Genomic DNA, 19,785 nt, shown 5'->3' on the forward strand with positions numbered 1-19,785 from the left:
GCGCTGCGTCGCAGTAATGTTTGTATGATGACGATTGATTGTCAATAAAGCAATTTTCAATCAAAAAAAAATCTGTTCTTATCAGTTTAATATCTGATACGTCCCCTATCTGGGGACCATATATTAAATGGATTTTTAGAACAGGGAGATGGAAATAGAGCTTGCTCTGTCCACTCCACGCATTGACCTGGTATTGCAGTATTTCCAGGACCGGTGCACCCTTCCCTTATGTGTTGACTAAAATCAGATTCCAAAAGTGCTATTTGTGTTTGCTATTGTTTTTGTCTTTCTGATGGGATCTCCCCTTTTAATCCCATTATTTCAACACCTGTTGGACAATGCATTTGTACAGTCATGTGTGATAATGAGCTCATTTATTAAATGCAATTAATTAATACATTGCCACCTCTTGTTGTGTGTGTGTGTGTGTGTGTGTGTGTGTGTGTGTGTGTGTGTGTGTGTGTGTGTGTGTGTGTGTGTGTGTCTTCTGTGTTTCTGTGTTTCCGGCATTTCACATTGGAACAGCTCATTCACCTTCCTTGTCTTCTCTCCGCCCTCCCTTTTAGGTAGGTTAAAGAGCTGCACCTGAGCCAGCCACTGATTGATTGATGCAGCACCACAGTCAAATAGTGGAGTGGAGTAGGGGGAACAGCAAACAGCCATTAAAGCAGCCCGCCCGCCACAATGGACCTACCTGTGTACACTAGATGGATGTGATGGAATGTACTGTCGTCCCTACATTTCCAAGAAGAAGTAAGAATTGCAGTTGCAACAAACCCTTGCTTGCCTACAAAGAGAGCAGCAATTTGGATTTGTTACTATGTTACCTGGAAGAATAACAAACTGTGCAAGGATGGAGGTTGTAGGAGCAAAGAGAAGTTGTCTGTAAAGTTGGTGGATGCCTATTTTCCATTTTGCAGTCCCTTGTCTCCCTCTTGTGGCCTCCTGGAGGCAAATAAATGTGCAAAAAAAAGACAGCCTGGCGGCCGGCTGTTGCAGTGTTGCCCTCTCAGGCAACACTGAGTGACTGACTGAGCCGCACCGTCTTATATAAAGTTCAGACGGAACTTTGCACGTGTCATAGTGGAGCCCTCAGGATTCCAGAGCCAGCTTTCTGACATCATAATGGGGCCTGCCTCAGAGATAGATAAAAGCCTGGGCCCAGGCAGTGTTGGTCAGTGCTGCTCAGCAGGCAGCACTGGACTGGACTGGACTGGATTACAGCTGATACAAGGTGTGAAGGAACAAGGGGTGGCTGTGGGCATGCACTTGCTGCCGCTGCCAGTGTTTATCTGCATGGCAGGAGGGCATTTGGGCGTTGCCAGGAAGGCGTTTTTATGTAGATTCCTCCTCTTTCAGCACTGCATTGTGGTGCAAGCAAAAGAAGCAAATCCTGTGTAGCTTCCTCTCCGGCCTTTATTCACCTCCCTCCCGCTTAGTAGCTGTAAATGTGTGTGAGCCTGCAGGGCCCCATGGAATTGCCTAGGAGTAGGCTGAATCAATCGCTGCAAGGGGTGAACAGCAGTATGGGACAGGCTCGGGCAAGGCAAGGGCCGCTCGGGTTATCGCTTCTCGGCCTTTTGGCAAGATCAGGTGTAGTATTTCTGCATCTGGTTTTGTTGGGAGGTGTCCGGGGTACCCTGCTCCTTGGCCTTGGGGGATCGTCTCTTTTCACAGAGAGACTTCACCCCCTTGCTGCTATTTGGGGAGTGGGCTTAGCCCCCGGACAACGAGTTGCGATCGCGCCTTACCCAAGAGGTCAACCGGCCTTGAGGCGTTTTTCTAAGAGCGTTCCGAGGGCGTTTATCGGGCTTCGTAGGTGTCTGGGGTACCCTAATCCTTGGCCTTGGGGGAGGGTTCCACTTAATTGTGGAATCTGAGCCCTTGCTGCTATAAGGGACAGGCTTAGCCCCCAGGCACTGAAAATGCCATATACATTTGGATTTGCATCCGGGGACACCCGGTTGCGCCAGTCCGTCCGCATCGAGGTGGAAGAAGGCCATCGCCAGCGGAAGAACCTTCGCTTCATTGTGGAGGTGATTCTGCTGGACTTCCTGGGGCTCAAGCGGGCGGACATCCTGTGTCTCAACGACCAGGAAAGCCGCGGTCGGTACACCGTATCCTTTACGGCCGCGGCATGTTGCGACAACATGCACAAAAGATTGTCTGATGCGGACCAGAGTGAGGAGCGGCTAAATGGACTGAACTTTTTATTCCTCTACGGGGAGGAAGAAGTCCCGCTCGTGATGTGCATGTTCAGTCCATTTGTCTCAGAGTGTGACATTGAAACCTTCCTCAGTCGTTACTGCAGGGAGGTCCGCTTCTCACATAAAATCTTGAACACCCAGAGCTTCTGGAATGGCAAAAGAAAATATTGGGTGAAGTTCCGCCAGGATCCCAATGGCATTGGAGGCTTACATCACCCACCCCAGAACTTTGCCATTGGGAAGAATCGAGGATTCCTATTTTACCCCCAGATGCCAATAGCCTGCCGGAACTGCTTGAGATATGGCCACACCAGAGAACATTGTGACCGGCCCCATGTGGTGCAGTGTAACAGGTGTGGCCAGGTTGGACACGTAGCGGCAAAATGCAGTTCCGAGGTGTTGTGCAATCTGTGCGGCATGACTGGGCATGCTTTTAAAGATTGCCCCCGCAGAGCGAAATCTGGGCCACCCAGACCAGGGCCAGAGCGGCAGTTTGCAACATGTGCAGACGCCGCTGGTAATGCCCCAAAACGAGCATTGACGACTGAGGGGTCCAGGCCAAAGTCCTTCACAGCTCCATCGGGGGGCCCACCGATGTCAGCCTCGAGGGACGGCCATAGGGATTCCACCGGGTCCAGGCAGAGCAGGAGGAATTCTGACTCTGCTGGACATAAGTTGACCGGCACCTCTGCAAACAGGTCCTCTGCTCCGCCTGCAGTGGACCCTGTTGAGGCAGTGGTTAGCGACAGGCGTCGTGGCTCCGTAGGTTCTGCAGTAGGACCTGACGCCTGTCCCAAGAGTGTGGGCATGGAGCGGAGACACTCTGTGTCAGACGAGGGCTCCATTAAGAAAACCCTAAAATATGCTGGATTGGAGCCTCGTTTTGACCATTTCCGGTCAACGGGGGGGTCGGAGCAAAGTTCCTCCACTGCGGTTGTGGAGGGGCTTGCGATGAAGGCTCCCCGTAAGCAGGCAAAGGTTGCCAAGAGTGATGGGACCTCACAGGCCCCTGTGCAGCTGCCCAGGAAGGACATCAGCGATATCTTCAGCCAGGGGCCAGAGATGGGTGAGAGCGACTTCGAGGAGATGGATAGGAGCCATTCTGCAAAGAGACAGCGAGAGGAAGAGGAGTCCGGAGTTCGGAGGAAAGCTGCCTATCGGAGTTCGGATGAGAGCAGTGTGGGGGTTGGAGCCGCCCACGTATCTGGCTCTGACCCTACCAATATCCAAGATTTATTGACCCCTCAAAAAGGGGGTCCAGACTCGCAGCTGATCTCCGAGTACGACTCTTCTGGTTCGGACCCTGACCTCAACTAAGACTATGTTGGTTCCTATCAAAGTCGCCTCACTAAATGTGAGGTCCCTAAAGAGCCCTGTCCGCAGGACTGCTTTATTTTCATTTTTAGAGACTGTGGACTTTGACCTTTGCCTGCTTCAAGAATGTGGAATCCCTAATGACTTGGAATATCAAGATTTAAAGATGGACTGGAAACTAGGCCCCTCAGTCTGGTCTGGTGGAAATGACTGTCGCTCTGCGGGGGTTGGATTGCTCTGCCGAGGTCGTTTTATCTCCATCTAAACAGTGACTGAAATCATGCCCGGCAGAGCTATTTTAATACATTTGCTTTTTAATGGAATTTTAATTCGTGTTTTAAACGTTTATGCCCCTCCTACCAAACAGGAGAGGGCAGAACTATTAGAGATTTTACCATTGTTTTGTGTTGGGTCTACCCCCCTGCTGGTGGGTGGTGATTTTAACTGTGTGCGAGATGGAGAACACCGGCAGGGTGGGGATTTTAATCGAAAAATTGACCGTACTTCTTACCTGCTCAAGAATTTTATTGGTGATTTTAAATTGAAAGATTGCTGGAGGGAACTCTTGCCTGCGGACCCAGGCCCCACCTGGTCCAATGGAAGAGTGAGCTCCAGAATTGATTTTATTTTCACTTCTAATAGTTTTATTCCCAAAAAATGTTTGCTTTTAACAAATATTTTATCTGATCACAAGCTCCTTTCAGTGCACCTGGAGCTAGAGGGAGAGCAAAAAGCTTGTAGGGGTCCCTGGAGACTAAACACCACACTCCTGGAGGACCCCATCATTAAAGAGGAGTTTGTGCGGACCTACCAGTGTTGGCAGTCCCATAGAGCGCCCAGTCAGCCTATGCTACACTGGTGGGAGGGCATTAAACCCAAAATCAGAGCTTTTTTTATTCGAGCAGGTAAGAAGAAAGCAAAAGAGAAAAAACAATGGTTTTATGTTCTTAATAAACGTTTACATGTACTTTTTAAATTGAAGGAGATTGGTATGGATGTTGATGATGATATCTTAAATCTTAAAGCTGAAATAAAATATGCCATAGAAGAGAAAGGGAAACAAATAATTTTTAATTCACATGTAAAGCACCTCGAGGATGGCGAGAAGTGTTCCCGGTTCTTCTTCAAAAAGGTAATGGATAAACGAGATGTCATTTTAAACCTTGAAGGAGAAACCACTATGGTCGGCATTTTAAATTCTGCTTTTAATTTCTACCAATCTCTTTTTAACAAGAAAAATATTGATCCTTCCTTTTTAGAACATGTTCTTAATTCCCTTGATGCCAAGCTAGATATTTTAGACCAGGAAGTTTTATCCCGTAATATTACCTTGGAGGAACTTTTATTTGCTTTTAAAAGTTTTTCTAATGGGAAAGCTCCTGGGGAAGATGGTCTGCCCATCGAATTTTATCATGCTTTTTGGGAAATTTTAAAGAATGACATGTTTTTATTGTATAAGGAAGTTTTTATTACTGAAGAGCTGCCCCCTTCCTGGAGGAGGGGGATTGTGTCCTTAATTTTTAAAAAAGGTGAGAGGGACCAGTTAAAAAACTGGCGCCCTATTACTCTTTTAAACGTTGATTGTAAAATTTTAGCTAAACTAATAACAATCCGTTTTAAACCTTTTATTCATAAATTAATCCATCCAAACCAGGTATGTGGGGTACCTGGGAGGTCAATTACTGAGTCCCTGAATATTTTACGTGACATCATTTGGTATTTTAAAGAAAGGGGTCAAAGCCTTGCTATTTTATCCTTAGATTTCGAGAAGGCTTTTGACCGGGTCTCCCATGAATATCTTTTTATGGTTCTTAAAAAGATGGCTGTTCCTGAAATTATTTTAACACGTATTAAGCTTTTATATCGATCCTGTTTTAGCCAAATTTCTATCAACGGATTTTTAACTAAAGGTGTTCCTCTTTTATCAGGGGTGAAACAGGGGTGCCCGTTGTCTCCGCTCCTTTTTATTTGTGCCATAGAACCTCTGTTCACCCTAATAAGAGATGATAAAGTCATCAGAGGCGTGCCCATACCTGGAGGAAGGGGGAACCAGGTAAAAATCCTAGGCTATATGGATGACGCCACCGTCCTATGCCCAGACGCCGCTTCTATGAGACGGGCATTGAGGAACACCGGCTTTTTTTGTGAAGCCTCTGGTTTTAAATTAAACGTTGATAAGTGTGACTGTTTTTATACTGGTGTATGGGATTCCTCTGTGACACCAGGAGTTAACATGCAGCAGGATCAGATAAAAATTTTAGGAATTGTTTTTAATCAAGAAAACGATGGGAGACCCAATTGGGATTCAGTAATTGCCAAAATGGAAAAAAAGGTTTTAATGTGGAATTTGAGAAATCTCACCATGGAGGGAAAAGTTTTAATAATTAAATCTGTTTTATTACCCATAATGCTTTATGTAGCTATGGTTTTCCCTCCAACAATTTTATATATTAAAAAAGTGACCAGGATCTGTTTTATGTTTTTATGGGGTTCCAAAATGGAAAAACTAAAACGTGATTTTATGTACAGATGTAAGGACAATGGCGGGAGAGATGTTCCTAACCTTTTTAACTTCTTTTACATTAAATACTTTTGCTTCTGTTTTAAAATGTATAATTCTGATGGTATTTTTAGCTACTTTTTAAAGTACGCTACGGGCATGATTTTTAAACGATGGTTTCGTGTCCCTTTGAATTCTCCTGTGCTTCTGTGTCCCCCAAAACAATATGCGGTGCTCGAAAAAACTGTCAGGCTCCTAGGTCTCCAAGAATTGGAGCCTGACATATTGGGGGACCAGAAAAAAGTGTCACTCTCCTGTAGGCGGCAGGAGGATACACTGGCAGTTTCAAATTTCTCACAGGCAAGGTCCAAGGTGGTGTGGCGGAACGTTTTCGGGAAATTTATGGCAAATGTGCACAAGGACCTTGCCTGGGCAATCGTTCACCAGTGCCTCCCTACTCGTGAATTCCAGCATAGGCGAGGACTGGTGGCGAGAGCCAAGTGCCCGAGAGACAGGTGTGGTGACGACGAGACGGTAATGCACCTGTTTTGGAACTGCCCATATGCACAGGAGGTTTGGAGGAAGGTAGGCCCATTGCTGAAATGGGCCTGCGGTCTTAAAGATCTTAAATTTGAATACGTGTTTTATGGTCTTTTTAACTGCCCAAGTTTTAAACAGCAAATGGTCTGTTGGATCATTTTAAACTGTTTTAAGAATGCCATCTGGAAGGTTAGGAACATTCTGCTTTTTAAACATGATTTTATTGACGTTAAAAATTGTGTGAAATATGCCCTAAGTGAAATGTATATTTATTATCTTAGGGACAAAAAGCAGCTAGGGGTAAAAGAAGCAACATCCATGTGGTGTTTGCAAATGTGGAATACCATAACATTGTAAATAAAAATGGTTTTATTCTTTTATGTCTTTTATGCCCTGTATAAATTTTATCCTGCTATTGTTCTGTACTTTTATTATAACATCTGTATTACTGGTCTTATTATTATTACTTTTGTATTCATTTAAATGTATGAATATTCATGTATTATGCTGTTGATTTTATCTTGTGGTTTCAATTTTAAAAAAAAGTCTGTAAAATATATTATTTTTGCCAATAAAAAACTTTGTTGAAACCTTATCTGTTCTTATCAGTTTAATATCTGATACGTCCCCTATCTGGGGACCATATATTAAATGGATTTTTAGAACAGGGAGATGGAAATAGAGCTTGCTCTGTCCACTCCACGCATTGACCTGGTATTGCAGTATTTCCAGGACCGGTGCACCCTTCCCTTATGTGTTGACTAAAATCAGATTCCAAAAGTGCTATTTGTGTTTGCTATTGTTTTTGTCTTTCTGATGGGATCTCCCCTTTTAATCCCATTATTTCAACACCTGTTGGACAATGCATTTGTACAGTCATGTGTGATAATGAGCTCATTTATTAAATGCAATTAATTAATACATTGCCACCTCTTGTTGTGTGTGTGTGTGTGTGTGTGTGTGTGTGTGTGTGTGTGTGTGTGTGTGTGTGTGTGTGTGTGTGTGTGTGTGTGTGTCTTCTGTGTTTCTGTGTTTCCGGCATTTCACATTGGAACAGCTCATTCACCTTCCTTGTCTTCTCTCCGCCCTCCCTTTTAGGTAGGTTAAAGAGCTGCACCTGAGCCAGCCACTGATTGATTGATGCAGCACCACAGTCAAATAGTGGAGTGGAGTAGGGGGAACAGCAAACAGCCATTAAAGCAGCCCGCCCGCCACAATGGACCTACCTGTGTACACTAGATGGATGTGATGGAATGTACTGTCGTCCCTACATTTCCAAGAAGAAGTAAGAATTGCAGTTGCAACAAACCCTTGCTTGCCTACAAAGAGAGCAGCAATTTGGATTTGTTACTATGTTACCTGGAAGAATAACAAACTGTGCAAGGATGGAGGTTGTAGGAGCAAAGAGAAGTTGTCTGTAAAGTTGGTGGATGCCTATTTTCCATTTTGCAGTCCCTTGTCTCCCTCTTGTGGCCTCCTGGAGGCAAATAAATGTGCAAAAAAAAGACAGCCTGGCGGCCGGCTGTTGCAGTGTTGCCCTCTCAGGCAACACTGAGTGACTGACTGAGCCGCACCGTCTTATATAAAGTTCAGACGGAACTTTGCACGTGTCATAGTGGAGCCCTCAGGATTCCAGAGCCAGCTTTCTGACATCATAATGGGGCCTGCCTCAGAGATAGATAAAAGCCTGGGCCCAGGCAGTGTTGGTCAGTGCTGCTCAGCAGGCAGCACTGGACTGGACTGGACTGGATTACAGCTGATACAAGGTGTGAAGGAACAAGGGGTGGCTGTGGGCATGCACTTGCTGCCGCTGCCAGTGTTTATCTGCATGGCAGGAGGGCATTTGGGCGTTGCCAGGAAGGCGTTTTTATGTAGATTCCTCCTCTTTCAGCACTGCATTGTGGTGCAAGCAAAAGAAGCAAATCCTGTGTAGCTTCCTCTCCGGCCTTTATTCACCTCCCTCCCGCTTAGTAGCTGTAAATGTGTGTGAGCCTGCAGGGCCCCATGGAATTGCCTAGGAGTAGGCTGAATCAATCGCTGCAAGGGGTGAACAGCAGTATGGGACAGGCTCGGGCAAGGCAAGGGCCGCTCGGGTTATCGCTTCTCGGCCTTTTGGCTAAGATCAAGTGTAGTATCTGTTCTTATCAGTTTAATATCTGATACGTCCCCTATCTGGGGACCATATATTAAATGGATTTTTAGAACAGGGAGATGGAAATAGAGCTTGCTCTGTCCACTCCACGCATTGACCTGGTATTGCAGTATTTCCAGGACCGGTGCACCCTTCCCTTATGTGTTGACTAAAATCAGATTCCAAAAGTGCTATTTGTGTTTGCTATTGTTTTTGTCTTTCTGATGGGATCTCCCCTTTTAATCCCATTATTTCAACACCTGTTGGACAATGCATTTGTACAGTCATGTGTGATAATGAGCTCATTTATTAAATGCAATTAATTAATACATTGCCACCTCTTGTTGTGTGTGTGTCTTCTGTGTTTCTGTGTTTCCGGCATTTCACATTGGAACAGCTCATTCACCTTCCTTGTCTTCTCTCCGCCCTCCCTCCTAGGTAGGTTAAAGAGCTGCACCTGAGCCAGCCACTGATTGATGCAGCAACACAGTCAACTAGTGGAGTGGAGTGGAGTAGGGGAACAGCAAACAGCCATTAAAGCAGCCAGCCGCCTACCCGCCACAATGGACCTACCTGTGTACACTAGATGGATGTGATGGAATGTACTGCCGTCCCAACATTTCCAAGAAGAAGTAAGAATTGCAGTTGCAACAAACCCTTGCTTGCCTACAAAGAGAGCAGCAATTTGGATTTGTTACTATGTTACCTAGAAGAATAAAATAACAAACTGTGCAAGGATGGAGGTTGTAGGAGCAAGGAGAACAAGTTGTCTGTAAAGTTGGTGGATGCCTATTTTCCATTTTGCAGTCCCTTGTCTCCCTCTTGTGGCCTCCTGGAGGCAACTAGCTGTGCAAAAAAAAGACAGCCTGGCGGCCGGCTGTTGCAGTGTTGCCCTCTCAGGCAACACTGAGTGACTGACTGAGCCGCACCGTCTTATATAAAGTTCAGACGGAACTTTGCACGTGTCATAGTGGAGCCCTCAGGATTCCAGAGCCAGCTTTCTGACATCATAATGGGGCCTGCCTCAGAGATAGATAAAAGCCTGGGCCCAGGCAGTGTTGGTCAGTGCTGCTCAGCAGGCAGCACTGGACTGGACTGGACTGGATTACAGCTGATACAAGGTGTGAAGGAACAAGGGGTGGCTGTGGGCATGCACTTGCTGCCGCTGCCAGTGTTTATCTGCATGGCAGGAGGGCATTTGGGCGTTGCCAGGAAGGCGTTTTTATGTAGATTCCTCCTCTTTCAGCACTGCATTGTGGTGCAAGCAAAAGAAGCAAATCCTGTGTAGCTTCCTCTCCGGCCTTTATTCACCTCCCTCCCGCTTAGTAGCTGTAAATGTGTGTGAGCCTGCAGGGCCCCATGGAATTGCCTAGGAGTAGGCTGAATCAATCGCTGCAAGGGGTGAACAGCAGTATGGGACAGGCTCGGGCAAGGCAAGGGCCGCTCGGGTTATCGCTTCTCGGCCTTTTGGCTAAGATCAAGTGTAGTATCTGTTCTTATCAGTTTAATATCTGATACGTCCCCTATCTGGGGACCATATATTAAATGGATTTTTAGAACAGGGAGATGGAAATAGAGCTTGCTCTGTCCACTCCACGCATTGACCTGGTATTGCAGTATTTCCAGGACCGGTGCACCCTTCCCTTATGTGTTGACTAAAATCAGATTCCAAAAGTGCTATTTGTGTTTGCTATTGTTTTTGTCTTTCTGATGGGATCTCCCCTTTTAATCCCATTATTTCAACACCTGTTGGACAATGCATTTGTACAGTCATGTGTGATAATGAGCTCATTTATTAAATGCAATTAATTAATACATTGCCACCTCTTGTTGTGTGTGTGTGTGTGTGTGTGTGTGTGTGTGTGTGTGTGTGTGTGTGTGTGTGTGTGTGTGTGTGTGTGTCTTCTGTGTTTCTGTGTTTCCGGCATTTCACATTGGAACAGCTCATTCACCTTCCTTGTCTTCTCTCCGCCCTCCCTTTTAGGTAGGTTAAAGAGCTGCACCTGAGCCAGCCACTGATTGATTGATGCAGCACCACAGTCAAATAGTGGAGTGGAGTAGGGGGAACAGCAAACAGCCATTAAAGCAGCCCGCCCGCCACAATGGACCTACCTGTGTACACTAGATGGATGTGATGGAATGTACTGTCGTCCCTACATTTCCAAGAAGAAGTAAGAATTGCAGTTGCAACAAACCCTTGCTTGCCTACAAAGAGAGCAGCAATTTGGATTTGTTACTATGTTACCTGGAAGAATAACAAACTGTGCAAGGATGGAGGTTGTAGGAGCAAAGAGAAGTTGTCTGTAAAGTTGGTGGATGCCTATTTTCCATTTTGCAGTCCCTTGTCTCCCTCTTGTGGCCTCCTGGAGGCAAATAAATGTGCAAAAAAAAGACAGCCTGGCGGCCGGCTGTTGCAGTGTTGCCCTCTCAGGCAACACTGAGTGACTGACTGAGCCGCACCGTCTTATATAAAGTTCAGACGGAACTTTGCACGTGTCATAGTGGAGCCCTCAGGATTCCAGAGCCAGCTTTCTGACATCATAATGGGGCCTGCCTCAGAGATAGATAAAAGCCTGGGCCCAGGCAGTGTTGGTCAGTGCTGCTCAGCAGGCAGCACTGGACTGGACTGGACTGGATTACAGCTGATACAAGGTGTGAAGGAACAAGGGGTGGCTGTGGGCATGCACTTGCTGCCGCTGCCAGTGTTTATCTGCATGGCAGGAGGGCATTTGGGCGTTGCCAGGAAGGCGTTTTTATGTAGATTCCTCCTCTTTCAGCACTGCATTGTGGTGCAAGCAAAAGAAGCAAATCCTGTGTAGCTTCCTCTCCGGCCTTTATTCACCTCCCTCCCGCTTAGTAGCTGTAAATGTGTGTGAGCCTGCAGGGCCCCATGGAATTGCCTAGGAGTAGGCTGAATCAATCGCTGCAAGGGGTGAACAGCAGTATGGGACAGGCTCGGGCAAGGCAAGGGCCGCTCGGGTTATCGCTTCTCGGCCTTTTGGCTAAGATCAAGTGTAGTATCTGTTCTTATCAGTTTAATATCTGATACGTCCCCTATCTGGGGACCATATATTAAATGGATTTTTAGAACAGGGAGATGGAAATAGAGCTTGCTCTGTCCACTCCACGCATTGACCTGGTATTGCAGTATTTCCAGGACCGGTGCACCCTTCCCTTATGTGTTGACTAAAATCAGATTCCAAAAGTGCTATTTGTGTTTGCTATTGTTTTTGTCTTTCTGATGGGATCTCCCCTTTTAATCCCATTATTTCAACACCTGTTGGACAATGCATTTGTACAGTCATGTGTGATAATGAGCTCATTTATTAAATGCAATTAATTAATACATTGCCACCTCTTGTTGTGTGTGTGTGTGTGTGTGTGTGTGTGTGTGTGTGTGTGTGTGTGTGTGTGTGTGTGTGTGTGTGTGTGTGTCTTCTGTGTTTCTGTGTTTCCGGCATTTCACATTGGAACAGCTCATTCACCTTCCTTGTCTTCTCTCCGCCCTCCCTTTTAGGTAGGTTAAAGAGCTGCACCTGAGCCAGCCACTGATTGATTGATGCAGCACCACAGTCAAATAGTGGAGTGGAGTAGGGGGAACAGCAAACAGCCATTAAAGCAGCCCGCCCGCCACAATGGACCTACCTGTGTACACTAGATGGATGTGATGGAATGTACTGTCGTCCCTACATTTCCAAGAAGAAGTAAGAATTGCAGTTGCAACAAACCCTTGCTTGCCTACAAAGAGAGCAGCAATTTGGATTTGTTACTATGTTACCTGGAAGAATAACAAACTGTGCAAGGATGGAGGTTGTAGGAGCAAAGAGAAGTTGTCTGTAAAGTTGGTGGATGCCTATTTTCCATTTTGCAGTCCCTTGTCTCCCTCTTGTGGCCTCCTGGAGGCAAATAAATGTGCAAAAAAAAGACAGCCTGGCGGCCGGCTGTTGCAGTGTTGCCCTCTCAGGCAACACTGAGTGACTGACTGAGCCGCACCGTCTTATATAAAGTTCAGACGGAACTTTGCACGTGTCATAGTGGAGCCCTCAGGATTCCAGAGCCAGCTTTCTGACATCATAATGGGGCCTGCCTCAGAGATAGATAAAAGCCTGGGCCCAGGCAGTGTTGGTCAGTGCTGCTCAGCAGGCAGCACTGGACTGGACTGGACTGGATTACAGCTGATACAAGGTGTGAAGGAACAAGGGGTGGCTGTGGGCATGCACTTGCTGCCGCTGCCAGTGTTTATCTGCATGGCAGGAGGGCATTTGGGCGTTGCCAGGAAGGCGTTTTTATGTAGATTCCTCCTCTTTCAGCACTGCATTGTGGTGCAAGCAAAAGAAGCAAATCCTGTGTAGCTTCCTCTCCGGCCTTTATTCACCTCCCTCCCGCTTAGTAGCTGTAAATGTGTGTGAGCCTGCAGGGCCCCATGGAATTGCCTAGGAGTAGGCTGAATCAATCGCTGCAAGGGGTGAACAGCAGTATGGGACAGGCTCGGGCAAGGCAAGGGCCGCTCGGGTTATCGCTTCTCGGCCTTTTGGCTAAGATCAAGTGTAGTATCTGTTCTTATCAGTTTAATATCTGATACGTCCCCTATCTGGGGACCATATATTAAATGGATTTTTAGAACAGGGAGATGGAAATAGAGCTTGCTCTGTCCACTCCACGCATTGACCTGGTATTGCAGTATTTCCAGGACCGGTGCACCCTTCCCTTATGTGTTGACTAAAATCAGATTCCAAAAGTGCTATTTGTGTTTGCTATTGTTTTTGTCTTTCTGATGGGATCTCCCCTTTTAATCCCATTATTTCAACACCTGTTGGACAATGCATTTGTACAGTCATGTGTGATAATGAGCTCATTTATTAAATGCAATTAATTAATACATTGCCACCTCTTGTTGTGTGTGTGTGTGTGTGTGTGTGTGTGTGTGTGTGTGTGTGTGTGTGTGTGTGTGTGTGTGTGTGTGTGTGTGTGTGTGTCTTCTGTGTTTCTGTGTTTCCGGCATTTCACATTGGAACAGCTCATTCACCTTCCTTGTCTTCTCTCCGCCCTCCCTTTTAGGTAGGTTAAAGAGCTGCACCTGAGCCAGCCACTGATTGATTGATGCAGCACCACAGTCAAATAGTGGAGTGGAGTAGGGGGAACAGCAAACAGCCATTAAAGCAGCCCGCCCGCCACAATGGACCTACCTGTGTACACTAGATGGATGTGATGGAATGTACTGTCGTCCCTACATTTCCAAGAAGAAGTAAGAATTGCAGTTGCAACAAACCCTTGCTTGCCTACAAAGAGAGCAGCAATTTGGATTTGTTACTATGTTACCTGGAAGAATAACAAACTGTGCAAGGATGGAGGTTGTAGGAGCAAAGAGAAGTTGTCTGTAAAGTTGGTGGATGCCTATTTTCCATTTTGCAGTCCCTTGTCTCCCTCTTGTGGCCTCCTGGAGGCAAATAAATGTGCAAAAAAAAGACAGCCTGGCGGCCGGCTGTTGCAGTGTTGCCCTCTCAGGCAACACTGAGTGACTGACTGAGCCGCACCGTCTTATATAAAGTTCAGACGGAACTTTGCACGTGTCATAGTGGAGCCCTCAGGATTCCAGAGCCAGCTTTCTGACATCATAATGGGGCCTGCCTCAGAGATAGATAAAAGCCTGGGCCCAGGCAGTGTTGGTCAGTGCTGCTCAGCAGGCAGCACTGGACTGGACTGGACTGGATTACAGCTGATACAAGGTGTGAAGGAACAAGGGGTGGCTGTGGGCATGCACTTGCTGCCGCTGCCAGTGTTTATCTGCATGGCAGGAGGGCATTTGGGCGTTGCCAGGAAGGCGTTTTTATGTAGATTCCTCCTCTTTCAGCACTGCATTGTGGTGCAAGCAAAAGAAGCAAATCCTGTGTAGCTTCCTCTCCGGCCTTTATTCACCTCCCTCCCGCTTAGTAGCTGTAAATGTGTGTGAGCCTGCAGGGCCCCATGGAATTGCCTAGGAGTAGGCTGAATCAATCGCTGCAAGGGGTGAACAGCAGTATGGGACAGGCTCGGGCAAGGCAAGGGCCGCTCGGGTTATCGCTTCTCGGCCTTTTGGCTAAGATCAAGTGTAGTATCTGTTCTTATCAGTTTAATATCTGATACGTCCCCTATCTGGGGACCATATATTAAATGGATTTTTAGAACAGGGAGATGGAAATAGAGCTTGCTCTGTCCACTCCACGCATTGACCTGGTATTGCAGTATTTCCAGGACCGGTGCACCCTTCCCTTATGTGTTGACTAAAATCAGATTCCAAAAGTGCTATTTGTGTTTGCTATTGTTTTTGTCTTTCTGATGGGATCTCCCCTTTTAATCCCATTATTTCAACACCTGTTGGACAATGCATTTGTACAGTCATGTGTGATAATGAGCTCATTTATTAAATGCAATTAATTAATACATTGCCACCTCTTGTTGTGTGTGTGTCTTCTGTGTTTCTGTGTTTCCGGCATTTCACATTGGAACAGCTCATTCACCTTCCTTGTCTTCTCTCCGCCCTCCCTCCTAGGTAGGTTAAAGAGCTGCACCTGAGCCAGCCACTGATTGATGCAGCAACACAGTCAACTAGTGGAGTGGAGTGGAGTAGGGGAACAGCAAACAGCCATTAAAGCAGCCAGCCGCCTACCCGCCACAATGGACCTACCTGTGTACACTAGATGGATGTGATGGAATGTACTGCCGTCCCAACATTTCCAAGAAGAAGTAAGAATTGCAGTTGCAACAAACCCTTGCTTGCCTACAAAGAGAGCAGCAATTTGGATTTGTTACTATGTTACCTAGAAGAATAAAATAACAAACTGTGCAAGGATGGAGGTTGTAGGAGCAAGGAGAACAAGTTGTCTGTAAAGTTGGTGGATGCCTATTTTCCATTTTGCAGTCCCTTGTCTCCCTCTTGTGGCCTCCTGGAGGCAACTAGCTGTGCAAAAAAAAGACAGCCTGGCGGCCGGCTGTTGCAGTGTTGCCCTCTCAGGCAACACTGAGTGACTGACTGAGCCGCACCGTCTTATATAAAGTTCAGACGGAACTTTGCACGTGTCATAGTGGAGCCCTCAGGATTCCAGAGCCAGCTTTCTGACATCATAATGGGGCCTGCCTCAGAGATAGATAAAAGCCTGGGCCCAGGCAGTGTTGGTCAGTGCTGCTCAGCAGGCAGCACTGGACTGGACTGGACTGGATTACAGCTGATACAAGGTGTGAAGGAACAAGGGGTGGCTGTGGGCATGCACTTGCTGCCGCTGCCAGTGTTTATCTGCATGGCAGGAGGGCATTTGGGCGTTGCCAGGAAGGCGTTTTTATGTAGATTCCTCCTCTTTCAGCACTGCATTGTGGTGCAAGCAAAAGAAGCAAATCCTGTGTAGCTTCCTCTCCGGCCTTTATTCACCTCCCTCCCGCTTAGTAGCTGTAAATGTGTGTGAGCCTGCAGGGCCCCATGGAATTGCCTAGGAGTAGGCTGAATCAATCGCTGCAAGGGGTGAACAGCAGTATGGGACAGGCTCGGGCAAGGCAAGGGCCGCTCGGGTTATCGCTTCTCGGCCTTTTGGCTAAGATCAAGTGTAGTATCTGTTCTTATCAGTTTAATATCTGATACGTCCCCTATCTGGGGACCATATATTAAATGGATTTTTAGAACAGGGAGATGGAAATAGAGCTTGCTCTGTCCACTCCACGCATTGACCTGGTATTGCAGTATTTCCAGGACCGGTGCACCCTTCCCTTATGTGTTGACTAAAATCAGATTCCAAAAGTGCTATTTGTGTTTGCTATTGTTTTTGTCTTTCTGATGGGATCTCCCCTTTTAATCCCATTATTTCAACACCTGTTGGACAATGCATTTGTACAGTCATGTGTGATAATGAGCTCATTTATTAAATGCAATTAATTAATACATTGCCACCTCTTGTTGTGTGTGTGTGTGTGTGTGTGTGTGTGTGTGTGTGTGTGTGTGTGTGTGTGTGTGTGTGTCTTCTGTGTTTCTGTGTTTCCGGCATTTCACATTGGAACAGCTCATTCACCTTCCTTGTCTTCTCTCCGCCCTCCCTTTTAGGTAGGTTAAAGAGCTGCACCTGAGCCAGCCACTGATTGATTGATGCAGCACCACAGTCAAATAGTGGAGTGGAGTAGGGGGAACAGCAAACAGCCATTAAAGCAGCCCGCCCGCCACAATGGACCTACCTGTGTACACTAGATGGATGTGATGGAATGTACTGTCGTCCCTACATTTCCAAGAAGAAGTAAGAATTGCAGTTGCAACAAACCCTTGCTTGCCTACAAAGAGAGCAGCAATTTGGATTTGTTACTATGTTACCTGGAAGAATAACAAACTGTGCAAGGATGGAGGTTGTAGGAGCAAAGAGAAGTTGTCTGTAAAGTTGGTGGATGCCTATTTTCCATTTTGCAGTCCCTTGTCTCCCTCTTGTGGCCTCCTGGAGGCAAATAAATGTGCAAAAAAAAGACAGCCTGGCGGCCGGCTGTTGCAGTGTTGCCCTCTCAGGCAACACTGAGTGACTGACTGAGCCGCACCGTCTTATATAAAGTTCAGACGGAACTTTGCACGTGTCATAGTGGAGCCCTCAGGATTCCAGAGCCAGCTTTCTGACATCATAATGGGGCCTGCCTCAGAGATAGATAAAAGCCTGGGCCCAGGCAGTGTTGGTCAGTGCTGCTCAGCAGGCAGCACTGGACTGGACTGGACTGGATTACAGCTGATACAAGGTGTGAAGGAACAAGGGGTGGCTGTGGGCATGCACTTGCTGCCGCTGCCAGTGTTTATCTGCATGGCAGGAGGGCATTTGGGCGTTGCCAGGAAGGCGTTTTTATGTAGATTCCTCCTCTTTCAGCACTGCATTGTGGTGCAAGCAAAAGAAGCAAATCCTGTGTAGCTTCCTCTCCGGCCTTTATTCACCTCCCTCCCGCTTAGTAGCTGTAAATGTGTGTGAGCCTGCAGGGCCCCATGGAATTGCCTAGGAGTAGGCTGAATCAATCGCTGCAAGGGGTGAACAGCAGTATGGGACAGGCTCGGGCAAGGCAAGGGCCGCTCGGGTTATCGCTTCTCGGCCTTTTGGCTAAGATCAAGTGTAGTATCTGTTCTTATCAGTTTAATATCTGATACGTCCCCTATCTGGGGACCATATATTAAATGGATTTTTAGAACAGGGAGATGGAAATAGAGCTTGCTCTGTCCACTCCACGCATTGACCTGGTATTGCAGTATTTCCAGGACCGGTGCACCCTTCCCTTATGTGTTGACTAAAATCAGATTCCAAAAGTGCTATTTGTGTTTGCTATTGTTTTTGTCTTTCTGATGGGATCTCCCCTTTTAATCCCATTATTTCAACACCTGTTGGACAATGCATTTGTACAGTCATGTGTGATAATGAGCTCATTTATTAAATGCAATTAATTAATACATTGCCACCTCTTGTTGTGTGTGTGTGTGTGTGTGTGTGTGTGTGTGTGTGTGTGTGTGTGTCTTCTGTGTTTCTGTGTTTCCGGCATTTCACATTGGAACAGCTCATTCACCTTCCTTGTCTTCTCTCCGCCCTCCCTTTTAGGTAGGTTAAAGAGCTGCACCTGAGCCAGCCACTGATTGATTGATGCAGCACCACAGTCAAATAGTGGAGTGGAGTAGGGGGAACAGCAAACAGCCATTAAAGCAGCCCGCCCGCCACAATGGACCTACCTGTGTACACTAGATGGATGTGATGGAATGTACTGTCGTCCCTACATTTCCAAGAAGAAGTAAGAATTGCAGTTGCAACAAACCCTTGCTTGCCTACAAAGAGAGCAGCAATTTGGATTTGTTACTATGTTACCTGGAAGAATAACAAACTGTGCAAGGATGGAGGTTGTAGGAGCAAAGAGAAGTTGTCTGTAAAGTTGGTGGATGCCTATTTTCCATTTTGCAGTCCCTTGTCTCCCTCTTGTGGCCTCCTGGAGGCAAATAAATGTGCAAAAAAAAGACAGCCTGGCGGCCGGCTGTTGCAGTGTTGCCCTCTCAGGCAACACTGAGTGACTGACTGAGCCGCACCGTCTTATATAAAGTTCAGACGGAACTTTGCACGTGTCATAGTGGAGCCCTCAGGATTCCAGAGCCAGCTTTCTGACATCATAATGGGGCCTGCCTCAGAGATAGATAAAAGCCTGGGCCCAGGCAGTGTTGGTCAGTGCTGCTCAGCAGGCAGCACTGGACTGGACTGGACTGGATTACAGCTGATACAAGGTGTGAAGGAACAAGGGGTGGCTGTGGGCATGCACTTGCTGCCGCTGCCAGTGTTTATCTGCATGGCAGGAGGGCATTTGGGCGTTGCCAGGAAGGCGTTTTTATGTAGATTCCTCCTCTTTCAGCACTGCATTGTGGTGCAAGCAAAAGAAGCAAATCCTGTGTAGCTTCCTCTCCGGCCTTTATTCACCTCCCTCCCGCTTAGTAGCTGTAAATGTGTGTGAGCCTGCAGGGCCCCATGGAATTGCCTAGGAGTAGGCTGAATCAATCGCTGCAAGGGGTGAACAGCAGTATGGGACAGGCTCGGGCAAGGCAAGGGCCGCTCGGGTTATCGCTTCTCGGCCTTTTGGCTAAGACCAAGTGTATTTATACAGGAGGTTTTTAGTCAGAAGGTGCTCAGGTACCCTCTCTCTCGGCCTCGGGGGATCGTCCAGGTTCGCCTGGACTTCACCCCCGTGCTGCTATTTGGGAGAGAGGCTTAGTCCTGAGCAACGAGTTGCGATCCCCCCCCCCAGCCCTTTGGTGTGTCTCCTTAAAGCCAAAGGGCGCAGCGCAAGCTGTGCGGTACCGACCTGGCCACGCAAATGGCAGGCGGACCTGATGCGGTGCCGGTATACGCCCGGTTGAGGAATACTGCAAGATTTATCTTGGCAGAGGGTGGAGGCGGTCCTCGTGGTCTCAAGTTCCTTGTCCACGATATTTTGGAAAAGCGGTTGGCGGTCCACAAGAACGAGATTTTGGCGATCCAGGACTACCCAAGGCGTGGAGTGTACGACGTGACCTTTATGGGAGAAGGAATCCTCCGTGATGCCATGGGAAAAGCTGAGAGGCAACAAGGTGAACTCATGGCCTT

At 47.0% G+C, this 19,785-nt stretch overlaps 9 non-coding genes across 9 annotated transcripts; all 9 read left to right on the forward strand.

The window, feature by feature from the left end:
• Positions 1 to 33: 33 nt before the first annotated feature.
• LOC142691216 (U2 spliceosomal RNA) lies at positions 34 to 224 on the forward strand. The gene has a single exon (XR_012859846.1). It is a non-coding gene; the product is annotated as a U2 spliceosomal RNA (small nuclear RNA).
• A 6,893-nt stretch (positions 225 to 7,117) lies between these two features.
• LOC142691228 (U2 spliceosomal RNA) lies at positions 7,118 to 7,309 on the forward strand. Its single transcript, XR_012859857.1, has one exon. It is a non-coding gene; the product is annotated as a U2 spliceosomal RNA (small nuclear RNA).
• A 1,348-nt stretch (positions 7,310 to 8,657) lies between these two features.
• Positions 8,658 to 8,848, forward strand: LOC142691170 (U2 spliceosomal RNA). The gene has a single exon (XR_012859813.1). It is a non-coding gene; the product is annotated as a U2 spliceosomal RNA (small nuclear RNA).
• Positions 8,849 to 10,143: 1,295 nt separating this feature from the next.
• Positions 10,144 to 10,334, forward strand: LOC142691172 (U2 spliceosomal RNA). Its single transcript, XR_012859815.1, has one exon. It is a non-coding gene; the product is annotated as a U2 spliceosomal RNA (small nuclear RNA).
• A 1,340-nt stretch (positions 10,335 to 11,674) lies between these two features.
• LOC142691175 (U2 spliceosomal RNA) lies at positions 11,675 to 11,865 on the forward strand. Its single transcript, XR_012859816.1, has one exon. It is a non-coding gene; the product is annotated as a U2 spliceosomal RNA (small nuclear RNA).
• Positions 11,866 to 13,207: 1,342 nt separating this feature from the next.
• LOC142691176 (U2 spliceosomal RNA) lies at positions 13,208 to 13,398 on the forward strand. The gene has a single exon (XR_012859817.1). It is a non-coding gene; the product is annotated as a U2 spliceosomal RNA (small nuclear RNA).
• Positions 13,399 to 14,748: 1,350 nt separating this feature from the next.
• On the forward strand, positions 14,749 to 14,939 carry LOC142691177 (U2 spliceosomal RNA). Its single transcript, XR_012859818.1, has one exon. It is a non-coding gene; the product is annotated as a U2 spliceosomal RNA (small nuclear RNA).
• A 1,295-nt stretch (positions 14,940 to 16,234) lies between these two features.
• Positions 16,235 to 16,425, forward strand: LOC142691178 (U2 spliceosomal RNA). Its single transcript, XR_012859819.1, has one exon. It is a non-coding gene; the product is annotated as a U2 spliceosomal RNA (small nuclear RNA).
• Positions 16,426 to 17,755: 1,330 nt separating this feature from the next.
• LOC142691180 (U2 spliceosomal RNA) lies at positions 17,756 to 17,946 on the forward strand. Its single transcript, XR_012859821.1, has one exon. It is a non-coding gene; the product is annotated as a U2 spliceosomal RNA (small nuclear RNA).
• The last annotated feature ends 1,839 nt before the right edge of the window (positions 17,947 to 19,785 follow it).

The sequence above is a fragment of the Rhinoderma darwinii genome (assembly GCF_050947455.1).
Source record: "Rhinoderma darwinii isolate aRhiDar2 chromosome 5 unlocalized genomic scaffold, aRhiDar2.hap1 SUPER_5_unloc_36, whole genome shotgun sequence".
Classification (NCBI taxonomy): Eukaryota; Metazoa; Chordata; class Amphibia; order Anura; family Rhinodermatidae; genus Rhinoderma; species Rhinoderma darwinii.